Source organism: Sphaerodactylus townsendi, linkage group LG06 (genome assembly GCF_021028975.2).
Source record: "Sphaerodactylus townsendi isolate TG3544 linkage group LG06, MPM_Stown_v2.3, whole genome shotgun sequence".
Lineage (NCBI taxonomy): Eukaryota > Metazoa > Chordata > Lepidosauria > Squamata > Sphaerodactylidae > Sphaerodactylus > Sphaerodactylus townsendi.
The window spans coordinates 112511312-112538132 of NC_059430.1; the positions used below are offsets into that span (position 1 = coordinate 112511312).

Below are 26821 nucleotides of genomic sequence, written 5' to 3' on the forward strand. Positions count from 1 at the left end.
ACCGATGTTTGGGAGCCATTCACAAACATTCCTGCACATTTAGCATGTGGAATGCAGAACTTTCCAACAGAGCCAACAAACAGCCTTCTTGAACGAATCTGCAAAGTCAGGACCATCTTCTATGGGTACCAGTTTTAGCGTGTCCTGTTAATTTTGATCAGGTACTGAATTTCTAGTACCACAAGACCAGAAAAACCCACAAATTTATGTTAAAAAGACCACCTTCTCAAACTAGGCTGGCTAGGTTCAGTTTTTACGCCCTTCCAGACAAAACCCCCTGTTCGATACCATCAAGATTATCCTCCTATGGAGGAGTCCGATTACTCCCCAGGGGAGGGTTTTAAAGGAAAGGATTCTCCGGGTGCCTTTATTATGAAATTACCGCTGTTTTAATGAAATTCAGTATGTTTTTATGTCGGAGTTTTATGGGCTGTTGTTGTTTTATTTTATCTGTATTTATCTGTATTAATTGTTGTACACCGCCCGGAGCCCCTCGGGGACAGGGCGGTATAAAAATCGAAATAATAAATAAATAAATAAATAAATAAATAAATAAATACTCTGTTTTAGGACTTGCTAGATATTACTCTCACGCTTAAGGAGCAGGCAATGTATGTTTTACAGCTGCATATTATCTACTCTACACTTATCTACTCTGAGGCTTCTCGGGATGAGGATTACCAGCAAAACACACAGACCTGGTTATGGTCTGCAGACAAAAGCCCTGATGTCACCAAAGAAGTGGGGCACGGGCTCCCTCGTTCCATGTATAATTCATTGAAGACTCTGGGGGTTTTGCTTCCCCCCTCAACTATAATTAGTGTCGCCCTCAGTTTTGTCTGCTACATACTCACTGATCTAGAGCCCCCTCCCCCGCCCCGACCTTTTGAGCCTCCGCGGTCTTTTGTTCAAGACTCTGCATTAAAAATAATCAGCCACTGCAGCCTGTGGAGGTTATTCAGTTTGCATAAATACAGGAAAACTCTTACCGATCCAGCCCCACCACCACAAAAATGAGGTTTTGGTATTTTTTTAAAAAAAAGAAATACTACACCAGTCATATAGCTCAAAGAATCTCTGAGTAAGCAGAGAAATAGTATCTGTACCTCACCTTTGTTATGAAGGGATGGGAAGACCAACAAAGCCTTGCTATGTCTCTTCCAATTAGAGACCCATTTTTTCCACAGCTCATTGGGGTTCTATGGAGGCCTGCATTAGTTAAAAGCTGGTGTTTATCTCTGTTCACAGCTGTCCTGGTATCTGTTTTGGAGGCCGGTAAAAGAGAAAACTGTTGCCCTCAGTTAAGGATGCACATTATTCGGTCTCGTCTGAATGTACACATGCTGGTAACATTTCTGCAGGGGTCATGGCTACCCAGACTAGGTTATTAGGACTAGTGATGTGGAAAAACCCTGCAGGAGGAATTCCAATTTTCAGTTCCATTTTCTCAGCCCCAAGCAGAGGGATTTCCACAGAAAATCCATCTGTCTGTTTGAATTTCCCCCAGTTTTGTTTGTGCTGCCAATCCTTCAAAATTGTCGGTTGCTTGCTTCAATTAAAGGCTCGGGGTGGCTAAGGGTTTTTCTTTTCTTTTTTCTCCACAATCAGGAAGGGACAGCTGAACTTTAGGATATTAAAATGACAGTGCAATTCCTAAACATGCATGCTGAGAAGTTCCATTAAGTTCAATGATGTTTACTCCAATGGACAGGGGTCACCAACTTTTTATAATTAAATAGCCAAACTAAATCAAAATGTGGTTTGTTTTCTATCTGAATAACCTGGTGGACTTTCTGATTAATCCCAAATTGCATCCTCCCAAGTTAGCAAATCAGCACATCTCTGTACTATTGTACGCAGCTGATGCAGTTCTACTATCTAGAACACCGGTTGGTCTGAGGAGAGTCTTTAATAAGTTGGCCCATTTCTGTAATCAGGAACAATCGGAAATTAACAATCGAAAGACCAAGATTTTGGCATTTGGGAATTGGTCCAAGACAAGAGGGCAACTACAGGGAAACAAGATCAAACAAGTCCGTTGTTTTAGATACCTGGGAGTAGTTTTACAGGCCTTGGGTGCTAAAGCTGTACATCACATTGCCATGGCCGCTACTGAGGAAAAGGTCTGCACACAAATATCCTGAAATTTTCCAAAACGTGATCAGGTTCCTTTGTTCCAGCAGCCCTCAAACTTCTTAAAGCTAAATCAGCTTTACAGTTAATATACAGGGTTTTTTGGGGACCTCCATCTCCTTCATTTAGACCTCTGGAAAGGGTGCTGTCCAAATTTCTTCAGTCCCCACTGCAGGGGCCTAAGAACATTTCCAACATGTGGAGTAGATTGGAAACAGGGATGCCTACGGTGGAGGCCCAAATTCGTAAAAAATTCAATCCATAAATGGCTTACTGGCTACCTTTAACCCTCAAGGCTCCTACTGCTGCTTTTTCAAGATAGTTTTTAATCTTGCTGGCAAAGAGCTGTGTTAAGTATGCTTCAAAATATAGAGCTTTCGATCCAAGCCAGCAAGATCTGGGCCTAGAACAAGCAAGAACACTAGCTAAACAGAGAGTCCTGGATATAGAGAGACAAACAGAACTACATCACTCCAGAATACCTCTCTCCGGATAACTTAAGATACAAAATTGTCCCAGCAGTATACCTGAACTTCTTGGAAGTGGGTGAGGTGAGCAGAGTGTTCACACAAGCAACAAGTAACTTCCTGCCCCACTTTGGTCCCGGAAGGAAGATACAAGAAAACCCCTTATGACCAGAGGATATGTACCTGCCCACTGAAGGAAACAGATACAACTGAGCATATGTTTCTCAGATGTCAACAACGCCCTTTATTGGCATACAAAAACAACAAAATTACAAAACAGATATGTGTAATAAAAAGAAATTACAAGTGAGAAAAAACACGATTAGAAATTACTAATCTCACTGAATGTTTCTCAGATGTCCCTTTTATGACAAGATTCGTAATGAAAGTATAGGCCCTTTGCTAGCTAGATTGCCTAAAAGGAATAACAGCTATAAATTGGGATGTCTGCTCCTATGTAGGGAACACTGTATTTCAAGGCACTGTAGCTCGGTTTTACCGCCTTCTAGATAGAGGAAAAATTGGGAGGCAGACGGGTCATAGGGAAGTCCCCCCCACAATCACATAGCCCTCTAAGTGATGACTACTTAAACATGGGGAAAGACATACTTATGGTCTGGACTGAAAATCTACATCTGTATTTGTATGGTTAAGGTTGCTTAGTATGTGGCTAAATCAGGGTAGGATATGTAAATTGTATCAGTTCTGATATTGTAGTATTTTGGTATTTAAGTCAATGGTTGGTTTTATACTGGTGATCTTGTTTTGTATACTATGCTGGTTGTCAACTTTTAAAATAAATTCATTCATTCATCAAAACTCAGAGTGAGGAATCAAAGAGGCAGTATAAGAAAGCCCATCTGCACAACTGAAAAGATTCAACATTACTGACCTGTGGATTCATAATCCCTAAAGGTTTTGCAGTTCTTTGTTAGGAAGCATCATACATGAGGTCTCACAATAATGAATAAACAAGCAAAAAAGAACACTGTGTGATTGTTTTAATGTACTGACATAAAACCTGAATCCCATTTGGATTCCTTGTACCTGTTCATCATTCATATTTCTCTTTCTGCAAACCAATTCTCAAAAGCAGGGTTGCCAGATACTCTCTTGCAATCAGTAGAGGTTGGGGTGGAGACTTACTGGCATGAAAGATAGGCCTAGGCTGGCATCACTAGTAATGCGATAATGGTGCGCTCCGGAAGTGATGTCATCACGGCCTAGCAGTGGAGGGACCCACTGGCATTATGGCAAAAATTCGATGATGGAAGTCATTTTACCATAGAATTTTTGTCCGAATACCAGAGCACCCTCACATTGTCAGCACTGTGATGACATTACTTCTGGTGTGTGCCAAAACTGACGTCGTCCGACCAAAACTGACCACGTAGGCCTCCACTTGCTGGCGGTAAATTCTCCCCCGAACCACTGATGAGTTGATCAGTGGCAGAGGGAGGGACCCCAAGGTGGAGACTTGGCAACCCTACCCAGAAATCCTTTAGTTCACAAAAATCTTTGCCTGTTCTTCCCTACACAGTTTGATAATCCTATCACCCCACATTTCCCTCCATCATACCTTAACTTAAAGACTTAACTTTCTGTTTTCAAAAATCACGCTTGGTTCCAAACCGAGCGACATCTGTGTTGAGAGCCATGGGTTTAGACCTCTGTGCTAGTAAGTATGCTTTCAATCATAACCGATGTTCACAAAGAACGTGTTTGGGGGGAATCTCTCCCAAGCACCCCATGTTCTCACAATTTGAAACAAGCAGCATCTCGATTTCACAACTAAAGTAGCTGGTAGTCTTCAGTAAGGCAGCCGACCAAAGGTCCACTGTTTCCAAATGCTCCTAGTTAGCTTGCATTCTCAGATTACATATCTTTAGTCATCTTGCCCAAGTCATGTGTCACTTCAAAATAGGCACATTTCACTTGAAGGAGCACCTTTACAGCACCCACGGTCAGTGGCATGAATGAGCCAAGAACATTTGCCATGTTGCTGCATGCTTGGAACTCAATCAAACCTACTGCACAGTTCTTGCAATTTGTGATCCAGTTTGGACCATTCAAGGAACCTGTTTCACTTTGTGAGTCAGGCAGAAGAAAATGGAAAGGGCAGAATACGGAGGGACACAAGCCACACAGCTCCTCCACCCCACCCCCAACATCAACAGTAGGATCTAGATAACCAAGAAAACGACTATCTCACACACTATTATTTGTTTTCTGTCAGGTGGGCTGGGCAAATAACAGACAAAAAAGGGATCAGGGCAGATGCAGGAAAGCATTCAAAATCATATCGCGCATGTTTTCTGCATCTTCTCCCACTGCTTCGTAATTGTGAATCTACTAAATTATTGGTGCCTGGGAAATTTCAAAAGTAGTTTGAATTGTGACAGAAGAAGAGTTTGGATTTACATCCCAGTTTTCTCAATCATAAGACTCTCAAAGTGGCTTACCTCTCTTTCCTCTCCACACGACTTGTGCGGAAGGTGGGGCTGAGAGAGTTCTGAGAAACTGTGACTAGGCGAAGGTCACCTAGCAGGCTTCATATGTAGAAGTGGGGAAACAAACCTAGTTCACCAGATTAGAGTCTGCTGCTCATATGGAGGAGATGGGAATCAAACCTGGTTCTCCAGATTAAAATCCACCTGCTCTTAACCACTACACCACGCTGGCGCAGGTCCTGATGTTGAAAGTACAAAAACTGCGACTGTGTATGCCCATGTACCCTTGTTTTTGAAAAGTAACTTGTTAGGTAAACAAATCTCACATACATGTATAATAAATTACTATCCTATATCTTCAGAGACAGGCTTCTACAGAATTTGATAATAAATACAACCTGCTCTCTCTTTAAACTACCTTTAATCACAGATATCCCTGTTTCAGTGGTAAAGCAGACCTGGGCATTATACGGCCCGCGGGCCACATCCGGCCCGCCGGATGACCCTGACTGGGCCCCCTGCCGTGCTGGGGAGTGAGGCGCCTTTGAAAGCCCCGCACAAGCCGGTTGCTTTGGCTGCCGGCTTCTGCGGGGCTTTCAAAAGCACCTCGCCCCCCTGCCTTTTGGCTCGGCCCTCCACAATATTTTCTGTTTCTTATGCGGCCCCATGGGAAAAATAATTGCCCACCCCTGTTGTAAAGGGTCGAAACAAGAAACTGATGTTTCAGATTAAAGACAGGAAAACTGTGAAAACAGAAAGCAGATTTTTTTTTAATAAACTGAGTTATCTGTATTTTGGAAAGATGACATGCTGGAAATAGAAATACTTGCAGCCGGGGAGAAAAGAACTGGATGGTTTTAAACTACACACAACAGGGCACAAAATGAAAGTTGCAAAACGAAGAATGTTTCAACCTGGAAGTATGGCAGATAGATTAGGGCCAAGCTAGATGTGATGGCATTTGTGTTCACCCCACCACCACCCTGTGTCTTATCAAGTTCTAAAATGGCTGGGTTTCCCCCTAAAGGAGAATCACATATAAATTATTAAATTTAAAACGCAGGGAAACAATATGAACAACGGCTTCCTTGCCATTATAGATACATTATAGATGACGATGCTTACTTTGAAATATATATTTCGGTAAATCAAAGGCAGAACTATTTTAAATGCAGTTCTGAAGCATTTTACTGATTGCAACTAAAAATAAATTGGCCTTTTTTCCTTAAAGGCAGATGCGGCGTGCGAGGCTGGAGATATCTATGGGAGAAGTGTCTTTTATTACTTGGTTTGCCAATTTCACCATTTGTTTCATCACATATTTCTCTCTGAGAAAGCGCAATCGCATCCTTATAAAAATCACCAATTCTAATTAGATTGTATCTTTCCCGTAACCCAAAGCCTTCTAAAGCCACCATCTCAATTAAAATGAATGTTTATGCTTCATTTTAATTGTGATAATGGTTTTGAAGGCTTTGGGTTATGGGAAAGAGACAATCTAATTAGAATTGGTGATTTTTTTAAATATAAAGATGTGATTATGCTTTCTCCAGAGATATGCGACAAAATGAATCAGAACACTTAATTCTTTCGAAGTTCTGCACGTCAGACATTTTTATTGTAGCTGGATAGAACTTCAGATGTTACAAGGACGAAATTTTAAATAGGAAAGACTTATGGTCAACCAAGAGGTCTTGTAAGGATTTTATATTTCCTTTTATTAGAAGGGTCACATCAAAACCAAGCTTCAATCTACCTTACAAGAAGGCGGAAGTAAGATACTAGTAACAGGTTGTCAGAGAATTGAAGGATATGCACTTATAACATAAGATCCTTTGTATATAATCATCTGAAACTTGATATTATTATTTTTTACAAATCATTCCTGAAAAGTTAAGCTCTATGAGAACAATTAATATCAAATGTTGGAAAAGTCCATTATTGCCTTTAAATTGTTTTCACCACTGGTGATAACTGGTGGATAACTTTGAAGGTACCCCAAACCATAATGTAGATTTTGGAATGTGTTTTATATGAACTAAGTGACAGTCCACTACAGTATCTAAAGCAGGCTGTTCAGTTTTTCCAAAGCTAGGTGACACTGAGCTGCAAGCATATGACATTAGATTCCCATGACAAAGGGGGGGGGGAGTTAGAGTTATGACCTCATTGGTGCCTTTACATGGCCACTGGTAGCTCAGGATGGGGACTGGAAACACAGCTGAGTGCCAGGATGTATGCCATAGTATGAAACATGCCAAAAGCCAGAGTTGCGGAGGAATCTCTTCCACAACTAAATGACCTAATTGTTAATAAAACAAGTTAAAGCAGTTGCAAAAAAACCAACAACCCAGGGCTTTTTCCAGTTCAGCCTAGCCTGAAAAATGGCCTCTTAACTTAATATGGCTGATCTGGAACCCCAGATCTACGCCAGGGGCATCCCTGCGCTGCTTCTTCTTAGCACCGTTCTTTTTTAAAGGGGCAACCCCTCCTGAAACGACTGACTCCTGGGTAGGGATTGCTGGCTGAGACCCTTTTGACCCTTTTCGGGTTGCTGCTCTGGTCCCCTCTGCTAAAGACCTGCTAAAGGTCTCTTGTGGAGGGGAAAAGGACCGAGACCCCATTTGCTGACCTCAGATTTCAGGTGGGCAAAACAAAATGCCTGTTTTCCTTTTCCCTTCTTACAGCCCAACAAGCCCTACAGACAGAACTAACTATGAGAATATCCACTGACAAAAACAGACAAAAAACACTAAAAAGAAGAGAAAACCTATACTGGCTATGAGGCTCAGTAGAATCACTGCTCTCCCTGTTTGAGGCAGGAAACATAATGGAGCATGAGATGGACACCCAAGCCTTCCACAGAAAGTAGCAAGTTTTATTTCCTGCCTTCCTGAGAAAGGGTTGGGAAATCACCCCATCCAAGATGCCCTCAGTCGCCTCCAGGAGAACATCGAGACTAGACTATTGTAATGAACTATACATTGGTCTTCCCCCCCAAATCAATTAAAAAACTCCAATTGGTCAGGAAAAAGTGGTTCCCTAGAGGTGACAAGGTTATTCCATTCCCTCCCCATTTTATATTTAGACTGGGATGTTTTGAGGGGTGTTGACCAAATATTAGAAGTTGTTAGAAGCCTGTTGACCAAATATTAGGAGTTGTGTGTTGAGGTAGTGGTGAGCAGAGGCCTATGCCCAAACAGTGGAAGTTTAGTTGATTTCAGAATCCTGCAACCCTGCTTTAGAGAAAAAGAAATGGAGAAGGGAATATTTCTCTTTTCCAAAATTTCTTTGGTTGTCTCTGTGCAACTGTACATGGGTGGGGTGGGGGATAAAGTTGATTCTCCAAATATGGAAACCAGTCCATTGGACACTTACCGTGAAGGGCCCTTCTCCTGGTGGGCTAGGAGTCCATCTCCGCTGGGTGTTTCTCAACCTTCTGTTAGGGAGGCAGGCCTAAACTTTCAATTTCCTGTCCCTGGCTCCTCCTCCTCTTAGTCTCCAGTACAACTGTCAAAGCAGTATTTAAGAATAGCGAAAAAAGAATTAGGAACAGGAATAACAGTATAAGCAGTACTCCGGTAACTGGAGTGAACTTAAGTGACAGAAAATGTATAACTGTAACTGTAACTGTGTCTCTAGGTGTAAACTTATGAACTAATGTGGTAGTGCTAGAATTCTGAAATTGTGTTATCTGGTATTCAGAAAAATAGAAATTTGGAACGCATCCTGTTGAATAGACAGTAGGGAAGGGTCGAGATGGACTCCTAGCCCACCAGGAGAAGGGCCCTTCACGGTAAGTGTCCAATGGAACGTTCTCCTGGGGGCAGGTGAGTCCCATACTCAGCTGAACTGGGACCTTCCAGAGCTTAGTGTCCCTCGATGTAGGTGGGGACCGTCATTCTCTATGATGTGTTCCAAGATTCTTCTGTCCAAATGCCTTTTGGAAGCTTTGGACCAATAAGGAGTGAAAGTCTGTAGTGTCTGGTAAATGTAGATGCGTAGAAAGACCAGATCGCCGCTCTCCGCAGATATCTTCCTACTGAGAGATCCATGGTGCAGTAGGGCAGCATTGCTATGCATCTAATGGAATATTAGCCCGTGAAACCTGTAGGCACTGAGTGAGTTCAGAGCTCTCTGTGGGCTTCTGCCATGCCAGTTTTTTAAGGGATCGAACTGATAGCGGTAGAGGACATCTGAAGTGACCTATGTTTGGAGCTGTCACATTTGATGAAGGAAGACTTTCAGTTTCGCAGTTAACAATTGTTCTCTGTTCTAATGATGAATGCCTTCAAGGAGCGCCTTACGTCCAGATTGTGCCACAGATGTTCCCGTGGGTGTTTGGGGTTGGCGCAGAAGTTTGGAATCACGATTTCCTGTTTTAGGTGAAATCGAGATGCTGCCTTCGGTAAGAAGGTTGGGTCTGTGCGAAGTATGACTTTGTCAGAGTGAAAAATGCAGAGGTTTTTGTTTACCGATAGGGATCTTATTTCTGAGACCCGTCTGGCCGATGTTAATGCAATGAGGAACAGAGTTTTCATGCGTAGCCGCTTGATGGGGATAGATTGTACCGGTTCAAATGGTGTTTTGGTGAGCGCGGTTAGAACAGAGTGCAGGCGCCAGGATGGAAATCTGTGAGTTGTTGGAGGTTGAAGTTGTTGAACTCCCTTTAGGAATCTGAGTAGGTCTGGGTGTCGGGATGCCGGGGTTCCCTCGAATAGTGGCCATACTGTAGTGAGGGCGGCCACCTGTCTACGTAGTGTGGACTTTTAAGGCCTGAATCCACTCCATCTTGGAGAAACTCTAAGGTGTTGTTTATAGATGGGTGTTGTGGATTGACTTTCTTACGACTAGACCATCTGTAGAAGGCCTTCCAGGTGTAGTTATATATCCTGTTGGTAGAGGGGCGACGTGATGCCAATAGTGTGTTAGTTATTTTGTCAGAATAGCCTTTGTTCCTTAGGTTGTTTCGTTCAATGTCCAAGCGGTTAGCTGAAACCAGCCGGGGTCTGGATGCACTATTGGGCCCTGGTGGAGTAGGTCTGGTATCGGTGGGAGTCTCAGTGGAGGTCTGCTTGACATCTCGGTTATAGTCGAAAACCAGGGCCTCCTGGGCCAGTGTGGCGCAATGAGTATTACTCTTGCTTTCTCTAGATAGACTCTCCTGAGGAGTCTGGGAAGGAGTGGGAGTGGTGGGAAGGCGTACAAGAGAGTGTGTGGCCATGGTGCTGTCATTGCATCCACTGCTAATGCTCTTGGGTGAAAGTATCTTGTCATGAAAGCTGGGAGCTGTGCATTGTCCGCAGTGGCGAACAGGTCGACTTCTGGCATTCCGAAGTATTGGGAGACGAGAAGGAAGGTTTCTCTGTTGATTGACCATTCCGCCTCTTGGATTGTGGATCTGCTCAGCCAGTCCGCTGAGACATTTAGTTTTCCTTGTATGTGGTCTGCTTGTATGGATTTTAGATTTTTCTCTGACCATGTGAGGATCTTGGCTGACTCTCGATATAGGCTTGAGGATCTGGATCCTCCCTGATTGTTTAAGTATACTTTGGCCGCCACGTTGTCCGTTCGTATGAGGACATGTTGATTCTTTATCTGTGGGTGGAACTGTATGAGAGCAAGGAGAATGGCTTGAGTTTCTAAGATGTTGATTGGAAGTGCAGATTCTGTGCTGTTCCAGGTCCCTTGTACGAAGTTGTTGTTCAGGGTTGCTCCCCAGCCCCTGAGGCTGGCGTCCGAGAATATCTGTGGGCGCTTGGGGAATAGGAAGGTCTTCCCTTGTGATAGGTTGTTTTGGATGGTCCACCAACGAAGGTTGGACTTCAGTGATGGTTTCAGGGTCAGTGAGCGGTCTCTCTTTCTCATGATGTCTAATTGGAATGGACGAAGAAAGATTTGTAGCTGACGTGCATGAAATCTTGCCCATTGCACCATGTCCATTGCTGCTATGAATTGGCCTAAGAGGCTCGTGAGACAAAGTAGAGAGGATTGTCTGGCTAGGATAATTGCTGTCGTTTTCTTTTGAATCGATGCAATCTTGGACGGGGGAAGGAAGAGTCGATTTTTTGTTGTAGAAATTATGGCGCCTAAGTGCTCCATTTCTTGTGATGGTGTCAAACAGCTTTTGGCTATGTTTACCAAGAACCCGTGTTGTCTTAGGGTGAGGAGTACTATCTGGATGTCCTTTAGTGCCTGTTCCCTGGAGGGAGATCGGACCAGGGTATCGTCCAGATAGGGGTGTGTGTGAATTCCCTGTTTGCGTAGTAGGGTTATGGGACCTAGTAGGACCTTTGAGAATATTCTGGGCGCGGTGGAGAGGCCGAACGGTAAGGCACGAAACTGATAGTGTTGGTTGTTTGAGACAAACCTTAGGTATTGTCGGTGTGATGGGTGGATCATTATGTGAAGATAAGCTTCCGTTAGATCCAGGGATGTAAGGAATTCCCCTGGGCGAAGTGCCTCCGTGATGGTGCGGAGGGATTCCATCCGGAAGTGACGAAGTTTGATGTGCCTGTTGACGTATTTTAGGTCTAGAATGGCTCTCCAGTCCCCGGTCTTTTTGGGGACTGTGAAAAAATGTGAGTATATGCCTAATGACTTCTCCTGTGAGGGGACCTTTTCTATTGCTCTTATCTCTAGTAGGTGTTGGACTGCTAGTTGGTTGCGGGACAGTGTGGAGGGGTTCTTGGAATTTGATGTTTGGAAGAAGCGTGGTTTTGGAATGTGAGCAAATTCTATGAGGTAGCCTGAGGAAATGATTTCCTGTGCCCAATTGTCTGTGTGTTCCCCTCTCCATTGTTTGGAGAAGTGGGAGAGTCTCCCTCCCACTGGTATGGTGTCGGCGTCATTGTTTACCTGATTTGTCAAACTTTCCGAATTTGTCTGCTCTGGTTTGTGTGGACTGGTAGTGGTGGGCTCGAAAGGAGCCACGGCCACGAAAGGAGTTGTGGGGTCTCCAGTTCTGTCGGGGGAGGTCTCTTGGAGCTCTTGGTAATGTGCGGTGTGATCTAAATGTATTTCTCTGAAATTGAGGTCGATCGGCTCTCACAAATTTGGGCATGATTTTCTTTTTGTCTCTTGTTTCAGTGAGCACTTGGTCCAACTCTTGGCCAAATAGCATTTCCCCTTGGAAGGAGTAGTTTGCCACCAGTACCCTGGAGTGGGGGTCTGCCTGCCAGGCCCTGAGCCAGCTGTTGCGTCTGGCTACTATGGATGCTGCCATGGATCTGGCTGAGAGGAGGAGGGTATCCAAGTTTGAGTTGGCTAGGAAGGAGACTCCGCAAAGAATTCTTTGGATGCCCTCCCTGAGCGCCGTGCTTTCAGGTGGTATCATTGCCATGACTCTGTTTGACCAAACTAAGAGGGCGCGTGCGACTACTGCTGATGGTGCTAACGCCTTCATTGCGGTGGCTGTCCATTCGTGGGCCCTTCTTAGTGAAGCATCTGAACGCTTATCCATGGCATCTCTAATAGAGCCGTCTCCGTCTTTGGAGACCAGACCTCCTGATTGGAGTGCTGCTACTGGGGCATCCACTAGGGGCACTTTTAGCATGGAATTAATATACTCTGGTACCAAGTATAGTTTTTTGATGTTGGAGGGTAAGCCTCTTGCTGCCCCTGGTTGTTGCCACTCCTTTCTAATTTTTCTTTCTAAGTATTCCGGAATGGGAAAATATTTGGAGGCTGAGTCATTGTGAGGGAAAAAATTTTTTGTTTCCTTTAGGTTTCCCTTTAACGGGTTTTGTGGAGGTGGATGGGGCAGATGGGTCTTGGGCTCCCTCCTCATCCTGTAATTCTAGGGCTGAGATGGTTTTATTTATTAGCATGGGCAGGTCTTCTAATTTGAAAAATCTGGTGAAATGATCTGGTGTTTCAGGGGGAGATTCCTCCTGATCTGAGAAGTGCTCTGGTTCTTCCAGAGTCTCATCTCCACTGAATGTTTCCTCCCCTGGGAAGGCTAGAGGGTTCCCTGCTTGATCTGGGGGAGTGCGTTTTCTATTGGAGCTGGTGCTACTCTTGTGAAGAGGGCGCCGTGTTGTGGGAGCATTAATAGATTGCATCTGTTCTGCTACTGCCGCCTTGAGAATTTGGGAAAATTGTGCGGCGGTCATATTTTGGAGGTTGAAGGGTTCGTCCCCAGAATCCTCCCTCGGTTCCATTTCCATCCCGCTCCCTCCCTCGTCATTAATGTCTTGCCTGAAGTTGTCTTCGGAGTCTTGTTCCGAGAAGGTTCGTGGGGAGGGAGGGGCAGCAGCCGATGCCTCGCTCTGGGAGCATTGAAGCTCGTGAGGGGCCGGCGCTTCCATCTGCTCGGTGCATCGTTTCTTTGCCTCCGCGTTTGAAACGGGAGTGGCAAGGGATGCGCCGGAGGCTTCCTCGTCCGGCTTACGTTTTTCTCCGGATTTTCCCTTCGTGGGTGGCTTCTTTCCTCCCGTTAGGTCGAGGGACCTTGAGGTGGAGGATCTGGTGGCCTCCGCTGTGGACTTAGCGAATTGGGGCCTGGGAGGTGAAAATGAGCCACCGGCATTACTATTTTGTTTTTTTTTAGTTTTGGCCGGGAAAGAGGGGGGGGAGGTTGTTTAAGGGAAAGAACCCTACCTACCGCAGTGAAGTAGAATTCAGATTGCGGGTAGTTGAGGAAGAATAAAGAGTAAGAGAAAAGTAAAGGTAGGAGTGAGTAAAATAGCGGAGCCAAACGCTATAGGTGCTCTCCCTAGCTAGGTAGGAAAGTATCTGGAGACTAAGAGGAGGAGGAGCCAGGGACAGGAAATTGAAAGTTTAGGCCTGCCTCCCTAACAGAAGGTTGAGAAACACCCAGCGGAGATGGACACCGCCCCCAGGAGAAGAAGATGACTCTGCTATCCTGGATCCTACTTTAACCAAACAAGTGCTCCCATATTTTCAGGCCAAGGTGTCTGAGAAGTCAGTACATTCTGAGATGCAGCTGGAGAATTACACTAAGTCTCTAGTATGTAAACAGTAAGTTGTTAAAAATGTTGGTCTAAGGTTGGGAAGATCAGAGATCCAATCCTCATTTAGTAATAAAGCTCACTATGTGACCCTTGGCCAGTTGTAGACTCTCAGACTAACCTAACTCACATGGTAGCTGTGAGGGAAAGAATGAGGGGAAAGAAGTATTTTCTTTCATACACAAGTGAAATATTTACTGTAATTGTCTCAGTGAAGGAGACCATGACATCTTTCCTTTCCTCTGACAGAGTCCTCTTTCTTTGACTGAAATTGAGGCTATTCTAAGTGAGGGGAAAAAATTAAAACCACATGATTTAATTTGGTATTCCTGCAGGGCAGGAGGTTGGACTTGATACCCTTGGGGTCTCTTTCAACACTATGATTCTATGATTAACAGCTGATGCAATGTGGTTTTTAAAAATATAAATCATTTCATACTAGAATACTTTAAGATAGATTACTAAGTATGGGCCTGGGCCAGGTTTAGTTGTCCTCCTACCCTCAGGGCAGGGTTACAACAGCTTTTCTTTATTTTGCACGCAGAACAGCAGAACAATTTTTATTTACATATTTATATCATTTCTCACAGGGACAAAAGGTGGATCACACAGAATGTATCAATACAATCAACAAGATGGGACTTTCAATAAACAATGAAATAGGATTTGTGTTGAAGATCCAACTGGATGTCTAAAAAAAACCCAGAACTGAAGCAAAGCATATGTATTAACATGGCACATTAAACGATGCAAAATTATACAACAGGAACCAACCCACAGGAAACTACACACAGTCCCCAATAGTTTACCCCAGTAAGTTTATGAAGCCTTTTGTAACAGTGCTACCCTGTCGCCTGCATAGTTTGTGGAAAGCCAGAAGAATTGGAGCCTTCCTAACCTTCTCAGGCAGGCCGTTCCACAAGATGGGGATTGCAACAGAGAAGGCACACCTACAGGCAGTTGTTGACATTGCTCAGATGAGCCAAGCTGTCTGTGCTGCAGGCAGATGTCAGCTATGCAAGCGAGGGCAGACAGCCGCAGGTCCAAAGCACTAGAATCCAAGCAGGCAGGCAGACTGAGAGTTATAGCAAGCACTGGAAGATCCAGCAGGCAGTGCACTCATTGCACCCTGGCAGAGCCAAGCTCAAGGCAGGGCTGCCTTATATGGAGAGGGCTTGATTGCTGCAGCAGAGATCCAGCAAAGAGTTAGTCTTCCTCTGATGCAGGCACTGCTATTGTGCCACAGCTGTCAGAGAAAAGAGCACTCTTCCTTTGACTCTGTAGCTGCTGCTGCCGCTGTCTCCGCCTCCTTTGCACAGCTGGCTCATTACAGGGCTTGAAGGAGGACTGTGCAGGTTCTCTCAGCTGCCTGGTATCAGGTGAGGAAGGGCTGGTAGCTGACTCTGCTGCTTGAACTTCCTCAAGAGCAGCCTGCTCTGCCTGAACAGCATGGTCAGCTTCTGCTTCCTTGTGAGGAGTCACTTCTGAGTGCCCAGCATTAGCAGGTTCTGTATCTGAGTCTTCTGAGTCCAGGTAACTGCCCACAGGCTGGCCTAGGACACTGTCATGGCAGAGGATAAGGGGACAGACCATCCTGCAGATAGGAGGGTCCAGGCCTGTGAAGAGCTTTGTACATTATAGATCCGTGGTGGCGAACCTTTGGCACTACAGATGTTATGGACTACAATTCCCATAATTGGCCATGCTGGCAGGGGCTGATGGGAATTGTAGTTCATAACATCTGGAGTGCCTAAGGTTCGCCACCACTGTCATAGATGGTACTTTAAATTGAGCCCACTAAGTGATGAGCAACCAGTGGAGTGACTGTAGAATGGGAGTAAAATGCATGGCCCATCTAGCTCCTGATAACAGCTGAGCCAGAGTGCATTCTCCTGTGATTGTATGTGCTCCTTTTCATGTGTATCCTTAATTACGTGTCGACTCCCTAACTTGAGTTGAGATCAAAACACACATGTCCCAACAAAGAATTTTAGGGAATTCAGTTCAATGTTGGGAGGAGGGGGGGAGCAGTATCTGTTTAGCGATGCAGCAAAAAGTTCCTAAAAGTGCCTCTAATGCACTACCGTGAAACAGCCTTCCAAAGCAAGGTTTAGAGTTTATTTAGGGAAATATGGGGGTACTGGAATTGAAAAGATACTCAAGCGTAAGAACAATGAAATTGTTGTGTTCAGAAGAACGTGCATATGAAGAGTTGGGAGAGGAAGGTCCTTTCCACATGCACAGCTTACTACACATTTTCTCAGCGGTCAAACCTTGTGTCTTGGAAATGTTTTCTCTGAAATCATTCCGCACACTTCCTTTCCCCCTGTTGTTTGGATCCCTCCACCCTCCCACCCCGTCTTTTCAGTTGCATTTATTCCACAGGCTACTGCTGAAAACATATTATTCCTGATGGCGGTAAAATGTCATCTGTGAGGCAGAAGAACAACCCTCTCCCTTTTTTCATTTTGCGCAGGCGCTCGAGCATTGCTATGCAATTACATTTTGAAGCGGCAATTCAAAAACGCCTCAGCTTCTAATTCTACTAAGAACTACCAACCCAAAATGGAAGCCAACACAATTGCTGTAGCAGACACCATTACCTGAAGGATCAGAAACACTTAGGTCCCTTCCACACATGCAGAATAATGCACTTTCACAACTGTTTGCAAGTTGATTTTGCTATTCCACACAATAAAATCCAGCTGCAAAGTGCATTGAAAGTGGATTGAAAGTGCATTATTCTGCATGTGCAGAAGGGGGCATAGTTCCCCCCACACACACACACACACAAAGAGCCATACTTTTTGGGTAAATGCACAATTACTGCAGCACACCACATTACATGCAGTGATTACTTTGGGTAAATGCACAACCCACTGCACTCTTATTGGATGGGAGGCTCCACGTCACTACCAGCGGTGGGAAAAACAAATCCGGATTCACCCCCACAACTTCCCCACCGCTCCAGATTGCCCACGCATTTTTTGAAAGGGTCTACTTTCTTCCAGGTTCTAAAATAACACATGCTTGGGGAGGGGGGAGCACCAGAAACGAGATGAAAACCTGTTCGGCGCTGGTGCAGTGGGCAGTTCTGCTGGAAACCTGGATATTTTGTGTGACCAGCATGCATCTAATCCTCAGTGGGGAATCAACCACAGAAAGACAAATGGTTCGGGCTGACAGAGGTTTGAAAGAGACACAAGCATTTTTTCAAGGTGCTCATCCTTCCGTGGCTCTCAGTGAACCATTCTCCTCCTGCATCTGAGATTCGCAAGTCGACGCAGTAAATCTCGGAGTTGACAGCTCTTGCCCCTGTTCAGTACGAAGAACAAAGACCACAAAGGAAGATTCAGTTGTTCAAATGGTCTCTGACTAGCAGCAACAAGGGAACAGGCATCCACAGGAAATCCGAAAAAGAGGTGCTGTGTGCAGGTGTCACATAAACAGAAAAAGCCCACCTCTGATGCTCAGACTAAGAGTGCCATAGGGCCAAATTGAACAGATTTCGCCTCCCTGAACTCTGGGTAGGGATTCTGCAAGAAGCGGTCAGCAGTCCAACTTTCACATTAACTGTGATGTTCAGACTTGCCCCAATCGCCCAGTTTGTTTGGTTTGGACCCAACAAACTCAAACGCCTGCTGAACACACTTGTATTTGCTATTCCAAAACCAACCATGCATCAAAACACTGCCCTCCAAAAAAGAGAGAGAGAGAGACATTAACATGGCTAACAGCTTAGGGTCCGTCCCCCCATCTAAAAATACTGAATTTATTTATAATTGATGCATATGATGTGTAACCGACTGAACTATTTAAACAGTTTCTTGTCAACAAGAGCAGCGGCATAGTAATGGTGGTGTAGAATACAGCAAGCTATGTGAGAACATGTGAAAAATCAGCTTCCACTGTACTGAACTGTTAGGAATACATACAGCGACGCTACCTACCAAACAGGCAAAAGCAAGACAAGGAGCAGACAAACAGTCCACCTAAAAATCAGCTCCTTCTTCTCAACTGGAGAACAAGGTGTACCCCAAACTAGGTGTTTGAGCATCCCTAATTCTGGGCAAACCACCCTATGTTCCTATGAGTCCCTGGCTAGTATAGATTCCCAACAATCCTTTCGTTATGGGCGGGGGGGGGGGGAGTAAAGCATGGCCTACAAATGCCACAGGTGGAGATGGAAGAATAGACTGTACCATTTTAGAGCACTTGCAGGGAGAGTCAGATTTTTTCAATGTAAAAACTCCCAGAAAGCTAAAGAAGAAAATTAGCACATCAAGATTAAATGTTCTAGCCCAATGCTGCGCATGTTGTGCTAGCTTTCCACTTAAGAAATAGTTTATGTATAGGTCTTGTTAAAAATGTAATCATCCCTCCCTGTACTCAGAAGTGGTATAGTCCCATGGTTCCCAACCTTTTTTCACTCATGTATGTAGGGGTGAGCCCGCGAACCCGGCAGAACCGTAGAAGGAGGTTTTTCTAGGGCATGCTTCAGGTGCCGGACTCACGACAGCTTCTTGAGCGCACACGCCTCCCCAGCCTCCCCGCTCCCCCATGAGTCACGGGTCATGAGACCACTGCTCTTTCCGACTCGCTGTCACCAGGTGTCCCACCCAAAGGGACACAAAGGCTCCTGCCCTCAGGTGAAGATTAGGCCCAGACATGGATGCTTCCTCCCGCACGTAGCAGCCCGATGAGATCATGCATCACATGATGATCTCCCGCTCTCCCAACCTCCCGTTCTCCCGCCTGCCCGACCCCTTTTACACGCCCCCATTGAAACCCTAATAAAAGGTGTGAGGGGCGAGCGCACGGCAGAGTTGCCAGGATCACGGGATCCCGCGCTTCCTGCTACTGGCTCTCTCCACCAGATGAAATCTCCGCGTCTCGTCTCTTCATTGGGGACCTCGTGGGTATGACTACACATGTACCCCTTGGCAACCCGTTACCCTAAAATTGAACACCCCATATTAGCAAACCTATTACATAATTTTCTTTGCGTACCTCCAAATGCTTTGGTGTGTACCCCAGATCAGGAACCACCAATACAGTCCATAATACCAAATCTGCTCTCTGTTACCTCATGACAAACTCATTCTCCTTCTTGAGGCAGCATTAAGTGGTAAAAATCAGGTTCGGATCTAGGGAATCCGCAGGAGAGCAGCTGCTTTAGACTGCACACAGACCGAGGGGCGGGGGGGGGGGACGGGGGAAGTATGTGCGCACCTTAGCTGGGTCCTGGGTAGAGAAAGCCCCCTCATAAGCAGGGAAGGAGAGCCCAACAGATGCCCACAGCACCAGCCATAGAGTTCATTCTACACAGCAGCCACCTTGGGCTAGTCACGGCTCTTGGGAACTCTCTCAGCCCCACCTATGTCACAAGGTGTCTATTGTGGGGAGAGGAAGGGAAAGGAGCTTGTCAGCCACCTTGAGTCTCCTTACAGGAGAGAAAGTAGAGTATAAATCCAAAACTCCTCTTCTGCTTCAATTCTACCAGCTCAACATTTCACTTCTTCTTCCCCACTTTATTATCTTGTCTGTGTACATTAAGTTGCAGAAAGAGGCCTAAACTTTGTGGCAGAGCCCAGATCAGGCATGAGATCCAAGGTTTCATCAGTTACATTTCCAAGTAGATGGGGAAGTGTCTTGGGTTGCAAGTCTGGGAAAGATCTCCCCCAAGCTGTGAGATTCTAGAAAGAAAACTTGGCGGATCTACTGAGAATTTAATTCTAAAATATCAAGAACGAATGCCACTTTGACCTCACACAGGAGAGGGGCCAGGCAGAGACAGGATACAAAGAGGCACAAGATAGCGAAGACAGAATTTGGGCCACTTTAAAATGGCTTTGACTCACACAGCTTTTTAGTTTTGCCCAAAAGAACAAGAACAAAATACCTCAGTCTCAGGTTCACTAAGGATGCATAAAAATTCAATTCCAGAGCAGGAAAACCTCAGTGTGTCCTCTTTTTCTGCCTTCAGTCTGCCTTCCTCCTCTCCCTTGTGAGACAAAATAGCCTTTTATAGGCTTCCTTCACCTCCACATTCTTCCCCAGATACTTTAAATTATACACCAAGAAGCGGGCACACTCAGAGACATGAAAAACGGCAGTGCTTACAATGCTGACATTTAGAGGACACAGTTCCCGGTGCGCTTACACTCTGTCACCAACAAGAACAGCATCAACCACTCGGTCATGGAAAAATGTCCCCTGAACACTGGGAGGGGGGGGCGGTGTCAATGCAATGCAGAGGAATCCTTAGAAGATCCTTGACATCAGAGTGTTCTTGTTGCTAAAAGAAGAAGAGAAGTTGGTTTTTATACCCTACTTTCCTTTACCTTTAAGGAGTCTCAAAGAGGCTTGCAAACTCCTTCCATTTCCCTCCCCACAACAGTCATTTTGTGAGGGAGGTGGGCTGAGAGAGGTCGGAGAGAACTGCGACTAGCCCAAGATCACCCAGCAGGCTTCATATGTATGAGCTGGGAAAGAAACCCGGTTCATCAAACCTGATTCACTGGTGTGGAAGAGTGGGGGATCAAACACAGTTCTCCAGATTAGAGTTCATTGCTTTGAACCACTACATCAAGCTGATTTTATTATTTCCATCTGTAGAGGTTTCTTATTTCTGTTTGTATATGGTTTTTCAGACATACTTTTGAGGATCAGGGTTGCAATCCTATGCACACTTGCCTGGGATTTATTTATTTAGGTATTTATACCCTATTGTTCTCCTCAATGCAGACTCAATCTGGCTCACAACATCTTCCTCTCTTCCCTATTTTATCTTCACAGCAACCACCTTGTTGGATAGCTTGGTTAGGCAGAGAGAGAGAGCAACGGGGGTAAGGTCACCCAACAAGTGGAGATTCAAATCTAACCATTGTGCAACACTGGTTTTGAACACAGTGAGGCTTACTTCTGAGTAAACAAGCACAGGATTATTTCGTAAAATTGAAACAGAAGGTGAACAGCTGTGGATGTAAACCACTGGCGTGGATATGGCGTTTAAACAAAAACAGAATCTATGGGTCCAACAATGGAACAAGACGACACCAAATGATGCTAAAACAAATTAAAATCCTTGAAGTGCTTTCGCAATTGGAAGAATCAATATTTGATTGTTTTATGCGTGTTTCAACTTCTACATTTGGTTTTAAAATTTTCTAACGTAACACCTGATGGTTTAGGGTTTCTTTATGCAAATATTCAGAAAAAAACACATTTTAAAAAATGGAAGGATAGAAACATGAGGATAAGTAAAGACCAACCAATCTGGTCCAAGATGAACAACCTGAAGTGAACAGTGCACTCTCTGAACTGCTACTGGGGGGGCGGGGGGGGGGGTTGTTAAAAAAATTATTGCAGGTGCTGAGGCGTTACAATCCAATTTTGAGGCAGAAACATCAGTATTTAGATGTGGTTCCTTGAAAGGCAGGGAAACTAAATGCCCCGATGGCGAAGAGGGTGGGACTTTTCTGGCCTCGCTGATGTCCAACGTGGCCACAGTGCCCAATGGCAAGACACCTGGAATCACTTTCGATGCATTTGCGGGAACAAAGAGTGAGCTGTTGGTAGTCACAACTGCAAAGCTGAAATCCTTGCTTTTCTGGTGCATCTTTCAGATCACTGTCACACATGCTTGCCAGCATCTGGTCTGAGCTTCTGCGGTGCCATCACGCCCCCGTCCGCAAGTCGTCTCGGGTCCACTTCCACCGCTTCATTCCCCTCTTGCTGCTGACCTAGTGCCTGCTCACTGCTGCAGATTCTCCCCACCCCACTGAAGAAAACCTCCAGTCCTGCCATGCGTTTTGTCAGCTCCAAAAACACGATTTCCATGGCAACAATGCAAATGTGGAAGCATTCCATAATCATTAGGGAACAGGGCTGGAGCAGTATAAACAGCGACTGCAGTAGATTACATGCCTATTATGAGCAGTCGCGGCTCTTTGAGGGCTGGTAATTATACCTAATTGTGCATTTAATTGTGTAATTGGAAACTCACGTATGGAATCTGGCAGGTCTTTCCTTCACCCCTCCCATGTACACAATCTATAGGGGACAGGAGTCAACCCACTGGCCTACTGGCCTACAGCCCCACCGCTGAGCCCTGGCAGGCTCAGAAGATTTCAAAACATTGCATCCAGGAGACTTTTCTTCTTTGTGATTCAGCAAACAGAGGGGAAGCCAGTGAAATCCCATTGGCTGCCAAAGCTTGGGCTTCTTTCTCGGAAGAGCCGAGAAGGACTTGGACATTGATAAACCTTTCTCGGGCCAGAAGTGATCAATGATGTATCTCCGGCCAACGTCAATATACCTCGAGGTATACTGCCAGGACTTTTGGTGGGGCCCTCTGCTAATGACCCCCAGTCACGCTTCTCCCACCTGTCTGCACCCGCACTCCCAACTGCCCAGCAGCGCTGAAGAAGTGCAGACAGATGCTGCAAAGCGCTGGCACTCCTCGTTGCAATGGAAGCAGCATTCTCACTTGCAAACACTGGTCAGTGCAGTCAGGCAAATGATGTACAGGTGGCGAAGGCAGCTCCATTCAATTCCATCTTTTTTACGATCCAAGATCAGAGAACTCAGCAACGAGACGTAGTCCGCAGCGATCGCATGAAGCAACAAATAGGTGACACGCAATGTTCAAAATACAAAATAAAATGCAGGTTATTAAAACTGAACCACATTTTTTTGCCTTACTGAACGTGCCACAGCACAAAACCTCGCTACCTTAAAGGTAGCTTCGTTGGCGCTATCTGCAAGAAGCAAGGACATTGAAAAAAAAACTGCTTTGTCCAACCTGGGTATTTAGACAAAATTGTAGAGATGTCTGCATTTCTGGAAAAAAAACTGCAATGCACTAGGACATGTTCAATGGTTTCTATGATTCCCAACCGGCATGGACAGTGGGGAAGGTAGCTAAGTGCAGTGGCTAAGAGCAGGTGCATTCTGATCTGGAGGAACCGGGTTTGATTCCCCGCTCTGCCGCTTGAGTTGTGGAGGCTTATCTGGGGAATTCAGGTTAGCCTGTGCACTCCCACACATGCCAGCTGGGTGCCCTTGGGCTAGTCACAGCTTTTCAGAGCTCTCTCAGCCCCACCCACCTCACAGGAGCAGCAGTGGCGTAGTGGCTAAGAGCAGGTGCGCTCTTATCTGGAGGAACCAGGTTTGATTCCCAGCTCTGCCGCTTGAGATGTGGAGGCTTATCTGGGGAATTCAGATTAGCCTGTACACTCCCACACACGCCAGCTGGGTGACCTTGGGCTAGTCACAGCTTTTCGGAGATCTCTCAGCCCCACCCACCTCGCAGGGTGTTTGTTGTGAGGGGGGAAGGGCAAGGAGATTGTAAGCCCCTTTGAGTCTCCTACAAGAGAGAAAGGGGGGATATAAATCCAAACTCTTCTTCTTCTTCCTACAGGAGAGAAAGGGGGGATATAAATCCAAACTACTACTACTACTACTACTACTACTACTACTACTACTACTCTTCTTCTTCATCATAAGGCCATGGTGGCGAACCTTTGGCACTCCAGATATTATGGACTACAATTCCCTTCAGCCCCTGCCAGCATGGCCAATTGTAGGGGCTGATGGGAATTGTAGTCCGTAACATCTGGAGTGCCAAAGGTTCGCCACCACTGCCATAAGGAATATGGATGAGGTGAAGGGCTGTGGCTCAATGAAACAGCCTTCGCTTTGCATGCGGAAGGTCCCAGGTTCAATCCCCAGCCCCTCCAATTAAAAAAGACCAGGCAGGCAGTGATTGGAAAGAGCTCTAGAGAGCCGATGCCAGTCTTCAGTAGGCAACATTGATCATGATGGATCAGTGGTCCTATTCAACACAGGCCGGCTTCAGGTATGGCCAATTCAGCATGGGCAGCGGGAAAACTTGCAAATGGGAGAAGGAGGTGCGGGGGAGTGGAGGGTGTGGAAAGGTAGAAAGAAAGGCACGTCAGGCAGCCCTTTTGATAAGTAAACGGGAGACTCTGAAAACCATCTGGAACCAGCGATGGCTATCTACTACAGCACTGCAGCAGGTCTCCAAGAGGCTTAGAAAAAGGTCTCTCCTAACGCCTGCCATGTGGAATTTGGTTAAATTCAAGCACTGAGGAACTGGTTGGGATCTCCTGCCAGCTAAGTGCATCCTTAACCCTGAGCCACAACCATTCTCCCAAACCTTAGGATGTGTGAAGTGGCCTTAGGCCAACCAGTCCATCAAGCCCAGTACCGTCCTATCTGATTGGCATCAGCTCTCCGTGGCCTCAGATCTTTCCCAACACCTGCAGCCAAGATCCTTTACGCAGAGAAACCTGGGACTGAACCCATATGCAGTGTCTGGAAAATCCTCCTGAGAAGCTTAATGAACTATGTTGGCATTTATTAACCGAAGCAAGAGTAATAATTGCATCTTGTTGGAAAACCAATAAAGATCTTAATACAGAACTTTGGGAAGATAAAATTGGAGCATACGCTGTAATGGCTAAACTAAAAAACCTTGTAAATACCGTGTTTCCCCGAATATAAGACAGTGTCTTATATTAATTTTTGCTCCCAAAGATGTGCCATGTCTTATTTTCAGGGGATGTCTTATTTTTCCTGTGTTCTGTTCATCGGGCATGCTTCCAAACAAAAACTTTGCTACGTCTTACTTTCGGGGTAGCCTTATATTTCGCACTTCAGCAAAACCTCTACTATGTCTTATTTTTCGGGGATGTCTTATATTAGGGGAAACAGGGTAGACACTCAAAACATGCATTTGATGAAAAATGGGAACTTTATTTCTAGTTTGAATTGACTGTGCAAAAATAATGAATTGACTATGAATTGACTATGCAAAAATAATAATAGGAAGATTATTAATTTGTTAATGGTTAAGATACAAGAAATTGTTTAGTAATGACGCTGTAGAGCCAGTGGAAAGTAGACAGATAATTTTTTAAAAGTGTAATGTTCTCTCTAATAATATTAGTTTCGTTATCTCAAGATTCAATGTGTTAGAGCCAATATTTATACAGTTCTTGAGTAGATATATTATCTTTTTCTCTTTTGTCTCTGTTTGCCTTGAACATTTTCTTTTTTCTGTGTCATATTTCTTTTTTCTGTCTGTCGACTACACTGAGAAAATTAATACAAATATTATTTTAAACAAAGAAACCGTGCGACAAACCAGGTGGTTTCAAATGTCTCTTCAGTAAAGGAAAACTTTTCTGCAATGACAAATAAAGACGCCACAGTATGAGCGACTAGTTGTTTTGAAAAACACGAGCAAGGCTATCACGCAAGTCTGAGCAAGTCTTGCCCAAGGGGCCCATCTACATCCCTTGAGCTTGACTCAAGATCCCCTGGGGTGCCCTCCTTCGCAAGCGTCTTACGCCACAAGTTGACAGCACAGCTCCAGGAAAGGTGCGGCTGGCCTGATAATCACAGATGGTTCTGTAGCAATACCCTGACGCCTTGGGGTACAGTCAAGCCCCCACAGTAAATGATCCGAGCAAAAGGAGAAGGGAGAGAAACTCACAGCAGAGTGGAATTTTCTTTTGCAAGGCTAGCAACAATGATCGTACCTTCCACGCAGCTAAACACTTGTCCTTCAAGCATGGTCAAACACTGTCCAAAGAGGAGGGATGAGCAAGGCCAAATACTCTGTCAGAGTTGTGGGTTTCCCGGGCTGTGTGGCTGTGGTCTGGTAGATCTTGTTCCTAACGTTTTGCCTGCACCTGTGGCCGGCATCTTCAGAGGTGCATCACAGGCCGTTTCTGCACTGTCCAAAAACAGCGCCCTAGAGATGGTAAAAACACCATCTCTGGGGCGCTGTTCACACAGCTGTCACTGCTGTAGTGCAACAGTGCCGTGCTCCCCCCACCCTCAAAACGGCAGGAAATCACTGCTTTCAAAACTCGCTCCATGAGTAAGTTTTTTGGAAAGCGGTGTCTTCCCACCAGGGCCGTGCGAAGGGCACCGGCATGAGGGTACAGCTTTCAGGTGCTGCCTGTTTGCATCTTTTATTTACCTTGCCTTCCCTCCGAGGCTCCGGAGGGAGAAGGGACATGCCCACGCTGCCCCCGACCCCCGTGGGTCAGTGTGGGCATGTCACTTCCTCCCTCTGGAGCCTCGGAGGGAAGACAAGGTAAACAAAACATGCAGTCCAGTTCGCAGCAGCTTTGAGGCCGCCTGCACAAGACTGGTGGACATATTTAATGCTGTTGGACAGCCACTTTTACCACCATGCAGGAACAGCCACAGAGAGAAGTCTTCTCTCTGTGATACACCTCTGAAGATGCCAGCCACAGGTGCAGGCGAAACGTCAGGAACAAGATCTACCAGACCACGGCCCCACAGCCTGGAAAACCCACAACAGCCAGTTGAATCCGGCCGTGAAAGCCTTCGACAATACCTCTGTCAGAGTTTGTTCATAACTTCCAGCAATAGACTTCAGTTCCATTCACAGTTCACAGCCTGAAAAATGGTGATCAGCCAACCGGCCAACCAACTTGCCCGCACACCTGCTGCGATACAGAGAACAACTTCGCCCAAGCAAGAGAAAACCCTCCATTAGCCAATCGGTTAATCCTCTTTCTCAGCCAAGAAGGGATTCTCAGGGAATAGTCCTTGAGAGGAGAGGATGCTGTCCTCCTTCAAGATCATGCATGCTGAGGCTATTCACTTCTGGCTGGTCACTGGGAGCAAAGCCAATGATCGCTGAAGCATGCGGTCAAACAGGAAAGATGTTTTACCCAGGGAAAAGTCAGCTTTGAGGGGAGAAAAATAACTTTTTAATCTGGACCTTGGAAAA

The 26821-nt window shown here is 45.5% G+C and overlaps 1 protein-coding gene across 4 annotated transcripts in view; it reads right to left on the reverse strand.

Moving 5' to 3' along the window:
- The window catches only part of NKAIN1 (sodium/potassium transporting ATPase interacting 1), a 105164-nt gene that overhangs the window by 61021 nt on the left and 17322 nt on the right, over positions 1-26821 (reverse strand). Inside the window, exon 1 of one of the 4 annotated variants that reach the window (XM_048500069.1) lies at positions 20146-20165. The exons of the other annotated variants lie outside the window; for them this stretch is intronic. The gene's annotated coding sequence lies outside the window, so the exon portion shown is untranslated. Of the gene's footprint in view, positions 1-20145; positions 20166-26821 lie in introns of those variants that run through there. 4 annotated transcript variants of the gene reach the window in all.